Here is a 10,175-nt window from a genome sequence, read left to right as displayed (position 1 = left end):
TTCATACCTTGATGGGAGAAATGTTTTCTCCCCAGTATTAATTACCTTGTGTCATCTGAGTCTATCAGTGAAGCATTTCCCACATACATAGCTGGTATATAGTTTCTTCTGACTGTGAGTTCTTGCATGTAACCTAAGTTTACCACATAAATGGAAGGATTTCCCACATAGATGGCAGACATATATTTTTTGACCAGTGTGAGTTCTCTCATGTTGCCCAAGTTTTCCACATAGATGGAAGGATTTCCCACATGGATGGCTGACTTATGGTTTCTCCCCAGTGTGAGTTTTCTCATGTTGCCTAAGTTTATTATGTATGTAGAATGATTTCCCGCATAGATAGCAGACATGTGGTTGCTCTGCAGTGTGAATTCTTTCATGTTGCCTAAGGGTACCACAACGACTGAAGGATTTCCCACATACTCTGCAAATATTGGGTTTCTCTCCAGTGTGAATTCTTTCATGTCGCCTAAGGGTACCACATTGACTGAAGGATTTCCCACATATATTGCAGACATATGGTTTCTCCCCAGTGTGAATTCTTTCATGTTGCCTAAGGTTACCACAATGACTGAAGCATTTCCCACATATGTTGCAGATATTGGGTTTCTCTCCAGTGTGAATTCTTTCATGTTCCCTAAGGGTACCACAATGACTGAAGGATTTCCCACATATACAGCAGACATATGGTTTCTCCCCAGTGTGAATTCTTTCATGTTGCCTAAGGGTACCACAACGACTGAAGGATTTCCCACATATATTGCAGATATTGGTTTTCTCTCCAGTGTGAATTCTTTCATGTTGCCTAAGGATACCACATCGAATGAAGGATTTCCCACACATATTGCAGACATATGGTTTCTCCCCAGTGTGAGTTCTCTCATGCTCTCTGAGAGTAGAACTATGAATGAAGTCTTTCCCACATACATGGCAGACATATGCTTTCACTTTAGTATAAGTTCTCTCACACTGTGTGAGGGTGGTACTATCTGCAAAATCTTTCCCACATCTGTGGCAGGCATATAGTTTCTCCACATTGTGAATTCTTTCATGTTGCCTAAGGTTAAAACTTTGACTGAAGGAATTCCCACATAGATGGCAGACATATGGATCCACCACAGTGTGACTTCCTTCATGTTGTCTGAGGGTAGAACTACCAGTGAAGTCTTTCCCACATAGATGGTAGCCATATGGCTCTTCTCCAGTGTGCATTTTCTCAAGTTGTCTAAGGCCAGAACTACTTCTGAAGACTTTTCCACATAGATGACAGTTATATGACTTACATCCAGTTTGAATTTTCTTATTTTGACCAATGAATGAATGATAATTGAGAACTCTTTGAAACTGTTTGTTTACATTGGGTTTCTTTCCCATGTTAGTCATTGTGGAGTGAGTGAAATATTCTCCCAAATCATTACTTTCAAGGGGATCCTCTTCAGTGTGAGAAATCAGCTGGTATAAATGACAAGAGAGACTGTTACTGATGTGTCCACATATATTTATTAACACAATTCTCTAGTCTAATCATTCAGAGAGTCTCCACTTATCCTTCATTATAATAGTTCCATGTACATGGAATACTACATTCTTGTATGCACAGATTTTCTCTTTTCTATCATCTCAACTGCAGAGCTATCTAATTAATTTTGAAAACTTCATTATGTTTCAAAGAATAGGTATATGAACCATGTTTATGCAATTGTCCTTTTATAAGACTTCAGGTTATGGTTTTGAGCTCAGGTAAATTTTTTGCTCAATTGAAACTGTCCACACCTTTTTGATGGAAGAGTGAATAATACCACCTATAATTATTCAGGTGATTTTGATGATCTCCTAAATTATTCAATCCTATCTCTCTAATGCTCACAGTCATGAAACTTACCTTTGTCTGGTTGGTAGATGTGTTCTTCTTAGAGATATGTTGCATGGTTATCATTTCTTCTTTTTTATGATCATTTTGCCTGCCTGGAACAATTTAAAAAGTATTATAGAGTGGCATAAGCAGAATGAAATATTTGAAATCCTTAATTATCATGTGACTGTTTTTCAAATATTTTCATTTAGATTGGATAAAAATGTAAAATTAAGGTGTACTTTAGGAGGTAGAAACACTTTTCTGGAAATTGACAAATAAAATATTTTTAGCATTAAAGTAAGGGAAATAAGAAGATAAGATGGGATATTCAGTGGTAAAGAGATGGCAAATTCTCAAACAAGAGGACCAGAACACAAGCAATTATGTGAAAGTGTAACTCCTGTAAGTACACAAATATCCTTTCCCTAAGCAAAAGACAATCACAGATGGATTTTTGAATAGAAATTGATACATGTATGGAAAAATTACACATTTGAGGAGATTTTTCCCTTAAATCCATAGCCTACATTTCAGAGAATATCATTGAGTTAAGAAAATCTTCTGTTGATACTTCTAAAGACCTGCTCATTCAGTGACAGTGCCCCTCCTCATAGTGCAGCACAGTCTTAGAACTCACATGGACTCTGTACTTGGAGAAATGTTAATCCTTCTCTCCACAGTTCTCCTTGTTCTGACTGTGAAAGCACTTCTGATATTCCAACCTGATACCCTATTTATGAGAAACAGAAGCATAGATTTTGAGATCTACAGTGATATAAGTTCATGATCATCAAGTCCAGGGCAGACTATGAGGAATGTAAGGTAAGCTCTTATGAACAGCACACAGAAGTATAATTTAAATACAATATATTGAAAATCCTTTCCCTGAAAATGATGATTCTTGACCTTCAGTCAAAAACACTAAGGATACATTGATGTCCATGCCTAAATTCATGGACTACAGTATCCTCAATATTTTCATACCAGGAGAAATTATGATTCCAAAATTGTTGAAGTATATTTTATAAAAGCATCCTATAAACATAAGCTCAACCAAAACAATCTATGTTCTATGTGGAAAATAGTATGCCTTCTGTGTGCCAAAACTTCACTACAGTCCCTAGTGGATAATTATCTAGAGAACTTTTATTTTTGTCCATAGAAATAAAATTTATTTCATCCTCACATTGTTATTAATCTTGGAGATTGAGCAACAAGAAAGACCTGAAATTTTAGAGTGGAAAATCACATGCCACTGGTGGGACACATAAGACATAAGGAATAAACAAAAACTCAAAGTTTCTTTTAACTACCCATAAGAGATATGAAAGAATCAGAGTAGAGATCAGTGTGGCACATGGGGCCATTGTCTAGATACTTGAACAACTTGATGCTAGATTAAATAGATGGATGGATGGATGAATAGATAGACAGCCATATATAGAAAGAATCTTTTGAGAAACTCACCCATGAACACCAGATGACTGATATTCTCCAGCATAACATCTCTGAACATCTTTCTCTGGTTTGTGTCCAGCATGGCCCACTCTTCCTTGGTAAAGTGGATAGCTACATCATTGAAGGTCACTGATCCCTAAAATGACATAGGCATTTTGGTTCAGTCAGTGCCACCCCTACCAATATCCAGAGTACATTGGATGAAATGAGAGCCCTCAGGAAGGGTGGCTGTTGTCTACAAAATGCTCAAACTGTGTTTGGGATTCCAGTTAGATCATTCTTACTGCTTGCCCAGGATTTATCAGATACACTCACAGAGGCATATACACTCTGAATACATAAAACTTCACCATAAGGCAATATTGCATAACATGTGGAATGATATAACCTGAAAATTTGCCAAAAAATCTGATAATAATAACTTCCAGATGGTGATCATAAAATTTTCTCTTGAGAATTCATAACTAAATGTCTTTCATCAAATTCAAGTAAATCCACAGACTCATCAAAAGGGATCATTTGTGTTATGCCTCAAAATCCATCTTATTTGGCCAAGACACTTGCTTCAACACTGACCTTTGGGCTAGCTAAGAATTTTCCATCCCTGCAGACATAACTCCCCAGGTTTCAAACCTAAATCTTTGGTCATCTGTCTCATTACTGACATGCTTCATCCAGAATGCATAGGTGATCCCAAATTGTAAGGTAATCATCCCCACAAACCTGGGTCCTCGAGTACTCTTCCCTTTTCACAGGTTTTTGCTTTAAACTAACAAATCACTGACTCCTGTGGAAAACCTACTAACTTACCCTTTTGGCCCATATTAAAAGCACAATACCAAGGGTTCCTTTTGCTCAGCTGTGTGCTGCCCACACAGAACCAGGGTTGATCATGTTTCTCACAGGCTCCACATGACAACCCTCTCTCTCTAGGGTCTTGGAGAAATGAACTGCTTTTTCATGTATTATTCTTGCACTCTCCAATTATGTAACATCTGATGTGCACTCAGATATAAATTTAAAATCCAACTTCACCAATTTGAGGCATCTGCAATGACCTCAGCTTCCCTCTCTAGGAAATGGTTTAACAAAATGCAACTAGTTTTGAAAAATCCAATGAGCTGATGACTCCTATGTAACAAACACTAGTTAAGTAAAAGTGATAAATCTATTATTCATTAAAATGGAAGATATAACTGAAGCAAAGTACATAATTCTGCAGAAATGTACAGTCTTTATACAGAACTTCAGAACAGTATTATTCCTCTTTCACCTCTAAAAAACTCAGGTTTTTATTATGAGTTATGCAAGCTGTTTAGTAGGAAAAACCAGGGCCCCATGAGACTACTATACTAAAGGACAGTCTTAGGGTGAGTCTTCCTACGGTAGAAGTCCTCCCATACTCAATAATTACCTTGACCTCCAAACTGGAGCTTACATTGTGCCTCCTGTATACTCATCTTGATTCTGTTCAGTGACAAATAGACTTATTACTTGTTCTGTTCTTTTGATAGTTCTTCAGATATTCTCACTGGTCCTAAAATTTTACTATACATACAATACCCCTCCTGTGTGCACAGCTTAAAATATGGAAACAATATTACCTGTTCATTGTTTCCACTTACAAAGTTGTACACATGTTTTTTAAAAGAGAAAATGGTTAACTGGGGACAAGATGGTAATGAGAATTTCAAACATCTTTTCAAAATATGAAAATATTCACTCAAAACTGTAAGAAGTATTAGACAAAATAAATACATTCCTTTTCATTGCCTTTACTGTCCTCTTTCTTGTGCTCTCCTGAAAAGGGCATAGTCATTTTCATAACACTGTACTCATTGAGCTCACCTGATGAACCATCTGCCTCCCTATTGGACTAAGTTGTGCAATTTCTCACCTCTATCCATTATGTTCACCACAATCCTAAGCACAGCCTACCACTAAAATAGTGAATGAGTGAATTACTTCACACTGAGGCCATAGGATGCATGAAGAAAATAAATCCTCTCATATTTCTTCTGTGAATACACAGCTTTAATAGAGGCTGGACAAATTAGTGTAAATGGAGAGAAGATTATTTCTTACCCACTCCCTTGTCCACCATAATTATAGCAGAGTCCTGGGCATACACAGTGGATCTCAAACATGTGAGAATCCCATGAATGTAATTAGAATGTGCCAGACCAGTATGGGAAATCTGCATATCTTGGAAAGGGTTAAATTTCAGTAGAAATAGCAATTCTTTACTCACCAATGGTTTCATTGTCAGTAGTTCTGCCATCAACTATCTTCCTCTGGGTTTTCACTCTCAGACAGTCCAAGCACTAAGCACCCAAGCTGAGGATGGAGCAAGAAGCCATGAGAATCAAAACTTGTCCTATCACATATACTCAATCCTTCACCTGGAAATACCCCCCACACACAGTTCAACCAAGAGAAACATGTAGTCTACTCTAAGAGAAACAGGGGAAGGCCCTCATCTCCTAAACTCATATATAAGAAGGCAAGGGATTATGTTGCTAATAATGAAAATGTGACTACAGATATCTTATAAATAATAACATAAAAATCACTGTGTTGCATGTGTTAATTATCCCATGGTGCTCAAAGTCTTTCAATCTCTCCATCATTCAAAAATAGGTATCTCACTTGAAGAGTTAGGCTGCTTTGCATCTACCCAGCATCTAGAACAAATTACACCTTCTTAACTCAGCTGTGAATGAACTCCCTTAGGCATTTTGTAGTCATGTAGCAAGTAGTTCAAGACTAGGAATCCCTGAAGTGGGTAAAAGTACAGACTGTTATCTGGAGGTGTTAACGGAGGTTTAAGTGTATGTTTTGAGGGGAGAGTGCATCTCATTCTTGGCACTGGGAAGAACATTAAGAAATCCCAAATTAAAATAGTGTTATCATGGGAGCTGCTGATGATTTGAAACTCATCAAACTGAAGCTGAAACACATGACCAGAATGTTCCACCAACATGCACAAACACAAAGTGCTGGCTCATGTGCAGTGGTCAAGAGTAGCTTGCAAGTTCCAAACTTAAATTTTCCCATCATAGGCCCTGCTGACTATCCTCTTATCAAAGTGGATGCAATGGATCAATTCTTCATGTCCCTCTAGGACTCTTAAACAGGTGCCACATTTGATATCCCATAGCCTAATGGTATTATCTGATAATCCACTAACAACTGGCTGATCCCAGTACAGGAGGTAGGCAATGCCTCACTTGTGCCCATTCAGAGTACAAATTCACAGGTACCCATGCCTCACACTTTGATGGTTCTGTCACCAGAGACACACATGATGTACTTATCATCAAAGTCTACCACATTGACCATAGTGTGGAGGCCAACTAGGACATGGCATAAAGTGATATCAGTGGCAGAAGCCATGCCCCACATGGTGATGGAGTGGTCCTTGGAACAGGTCATACCATGAGTCTATTGCTAAAGTGTAAGTGCAATACAGCCTCACTGTGGTGGATCAGTGTATTCAGAACTTCATCTGTGTTCACATCCCAGACTCTTACTGTAGAGACTGAAGAGCCAGTTACAATGACATGTTCATCATACTGGAGACAAAGGACAAAGTCTGTATGTCCCATTAACACTTTCAAACATTTCAAGCTGGTTTTATCCCAAATCTTAGTAGAATTATCTCATAGGCCACTGATAATTTTTTCATCACCATAAACAGTAGACACCTTTATTATTTTCAGAGTGGCACTGAATCCTCTGCAAGTTGTGTCATCCACAGTTAGATTCTATAGTCTCTATATCCTGGATAATCTTTGGGTATAATGACCTACAAAATGAATTGGGAGGGTCATCTGTGAGTCAGTTTTTAAACAGACACTGATCCCACCCTCTTTCTTCCAAAAGTCCCTTCCATAGAGGATCTGTGTGTAAAATTCATTCAATCATCTTCTTCCAAAGCATTTCTTCTGAGATCACTCATTGTCATTCTTCACAAACCAGCTATGCTGCACAGAGACCTGGAATCCAGGTAGCAAAGAATGTTTTCTGCTATGTGATCTAAGCCTTGCTCTGCTAAGGCAGTAATAAAGTCTTGCTTCAACATGGGCTTCAGGTAAGAGTTAATACATCCATGCTGATAGTGACACATTCATGAAATAAGAGGTTCCACCAATTCCACTTGATCTGATTCAGAGCACTGGTCAAAATATTTAATACACAAGTCTTTTTTCTTTTTGATAGTTTCCATCTGATGGTCTTTTTCTGGAGATGATCACAGATGATGTTCCATTAATTATCTGGAAAATATTTTGTACTTCAGATCCACCAATCCAGAATGAATGGGTGTATTCCCTTTCAGACTAGTCTGAGAAAAGACAGCAATCAAGTATCTTCCAAGATTCTTTCTGTTTATGGTATTCAGCTTTCTTCAACAAAATACCAAAAATACACTCTGGCAACATGAGCTCAATTCTCTTGTCCTCATTCACTGAGTCACACTCCATGGTGGCCCCAGCAACCCTGCCTCACTCTTCCTACACAGCAGTGAATGGCTCTGGTGGAGGAGGTGACAGCAGAGGCAGCAGAGGCCTAAAGTGTTCTTTTAAATCACTGAGGAAAAAATGATAATCTGTAATAGAAAATGGGGTAATGATATAAAGAAAGGATTAATAGAAGAAAAAATACAAATGGGAAATGGAAAAAGAAAAAAAATTAACTTTATTAATGAAATAAATGCAAATTAGAATAGTAAAAAAATAGGTATCTCTAACTCATAAGCATGTGGATTTTGGTCTTCCCATGCACATAAATATTGTGCAAATTCTCAGATTTATGTATTTTTCATTTATGCTCTAGCATAGGCCCTCCAAGACATATCCATGTCCTCTGGAACCTCACTCCTTTCTTGCTCTATTCTTCCCTGGTCTTTTTTTATGCACTTGCTGTAAATCATCTTGGTTCAATTCCTTGGGGTTCTGGAAAGACCACTCTCTCAACCCCCCTGACATTGATTTTCAGAACTATCCCTTGGATATTGTAGAAGATTGAAACTGTTTTGGACCCCAGAAGAGCCACAATCTTTAATCCAGTCTTGTTGGGTGAGATTCTTGATTGTTTTTTTTTTTTTTTTTCCCCTGGATGTGTGATCCCATCCATTCAGGGTAGGTCTTAATTAGATCACCAGAGTCCTTTAGACAGCTAAGATCCACACAGACCCAGAAACTTGAGTTGTTGGAGATGCAAATAAATGTATATTTGAAGATTCTAAAATGAGAGATGAAGCATAGAGTTTGTGCCAAAGATGCTAAAAGAGCACCCCCAGATGCTTAGAGAAAAATGCCCTGGAAGAGCAAGGATACACAGGAGTTGAAAGGGAGAAACTACAAGGGACAGATGCCCAGAGACAATTTGGAGAAAGCTATTTTGAAACCAGAACCAAGGAGCAAAGGAAGAGCAGACTCCAGCCATGTGCCTTTCCAGCTGACAGAGGTGTTCTGGATACCACCCACCTTTCTCTGGGGAAAGTATCCTCTTTTTGGTGTTTTACTTTGGACACTTTGGTGGTCTTAGAACTGTAAATTTGTAACCTAATGAATCCCATTTATAAAAGCCAATCCAGGGAGGCTTCTGGAAGATGGCAGGAGAGACAGAGCAAAAACATCTCCATGAAAAATACTATATAAAAGACAGAAAGTGACCCAGAATACCAGTTCCAGTGATGAATCAGCTGGACAAGGTCTTCTAAATCAACAGGAACCATGCACTTGGTAAAACTGGGAATCCACATTCTGAAACAAGTGCATGAGCCTGCTGGATAACCAGCAGCCATGCTGCAGTCTCAAGAAACTGGGGTTGGCATTTGCAGTTGGACTAGTTTAAAAACCCAAAAGTAGCTGCATATATGGAAGCAAATGCTGCACAGTGAAGTGCAGCAGGTACTGCATCCCCACAACCTGTCAGCATGCATCAATATCTAGTGTGGACAATAGCTTTTCAGGCATCCACTACTAATTGCCTAAGAGCTCAGAAGGCAGAGGTTAGCAAAAAGTGGAAAATAAACACACCCCATACAGCCATCTGGCCAGCAGGCTGGGAACAATCCTCTCTGGTGCCAGCACCACAGCCCACAGCTGTGCCAAACAACCTGGCACAATGGGAAGTATTTCAATCAACATGTGCACATGCCACAATATCTGGCATGGATGATAGGCTTTTGCACACCTGCAGCTAATTGTCCCATAGCTAGGAAGGCAGAGGTGTGCAAAAAGGAAATTAACATGCCACATACAGCCATCCTTTCAGCAGGCTGGGAAAACACCTACATGGCCCTGGAGCCCAGGAATTCCCTTGGGGGATGGTGCTCACTTGTGATGTAGCACAATCTTCTCTCAGCAGATGCCCTGGGAGGGCATGGCTTGGAAGAGGTACCCACTCAGAAGTCCCAGGGACCATACACCAATACCAAGGACTTCAGGGTCAGTGGCAGAGACAAACTGTGGTGAGACTCAACTGAAAGTTTAGACTCTTACAACAGCTTTAAATCTCAAGGAACACTTGGAAGGTTTGATTATTAAAGCTACCCTCCCTCCCTAACTACTCAGACACATGCTTCACATTCAGAGCAGGCAGCTCCAAATACACATACAAACTTGGTGCACCAATTGGACTCCCATAAGATTCAGATCCCCACTCACCACAAGACAAATTTGGGGAAAACTGGCTTGAGGTGAATTTGTGGCTCATGGATGCCACATGCTGGTTAGTTAGAGAAAGGGTATGCCACCAAGCTGTAGATCTGACAAATTAGGAATAAGTGTTTGCATAAGCCTACATATCCCAAAATAACCCTACCAAGTTAAGCAAATGCCAACAGGCCAAAAAC

At 39.1% G+C, this 10,175-nt stretch overlaps 1 pseudogene; it reads right to left on the bottom strand.

Moving 5' to 3' along the window:
* Nucleotides 1–5,836: 5,836 nt before the first annotated feature.
* Nucleotides 5,837–7,797, bottom strand: LOC119505196 (annotated as a pseudogene).
* Between the last annotated feature and the right edge of the window lie 2,378 nt (nucleotides 7,798–10,175).

Source organism: Choloepus didactylus, chromosome 10 (genome assembly GCF_015220235.1).
Source record: "Choloepus didactylus isolate mChoDid1 chromosome 10, mChoDid1.pri, whole genome shotgun sequence".
NCBI lineage: Eukaryota > Metazoa > Chordata > Mammalia > Pilosa > Megalonychidae > Choloepus > Choloepus didactylus.
Note: the sequence above shows the minus strand (reverse complement) of the source record. Positions and strands in the feature narration are given on the sequence as shown.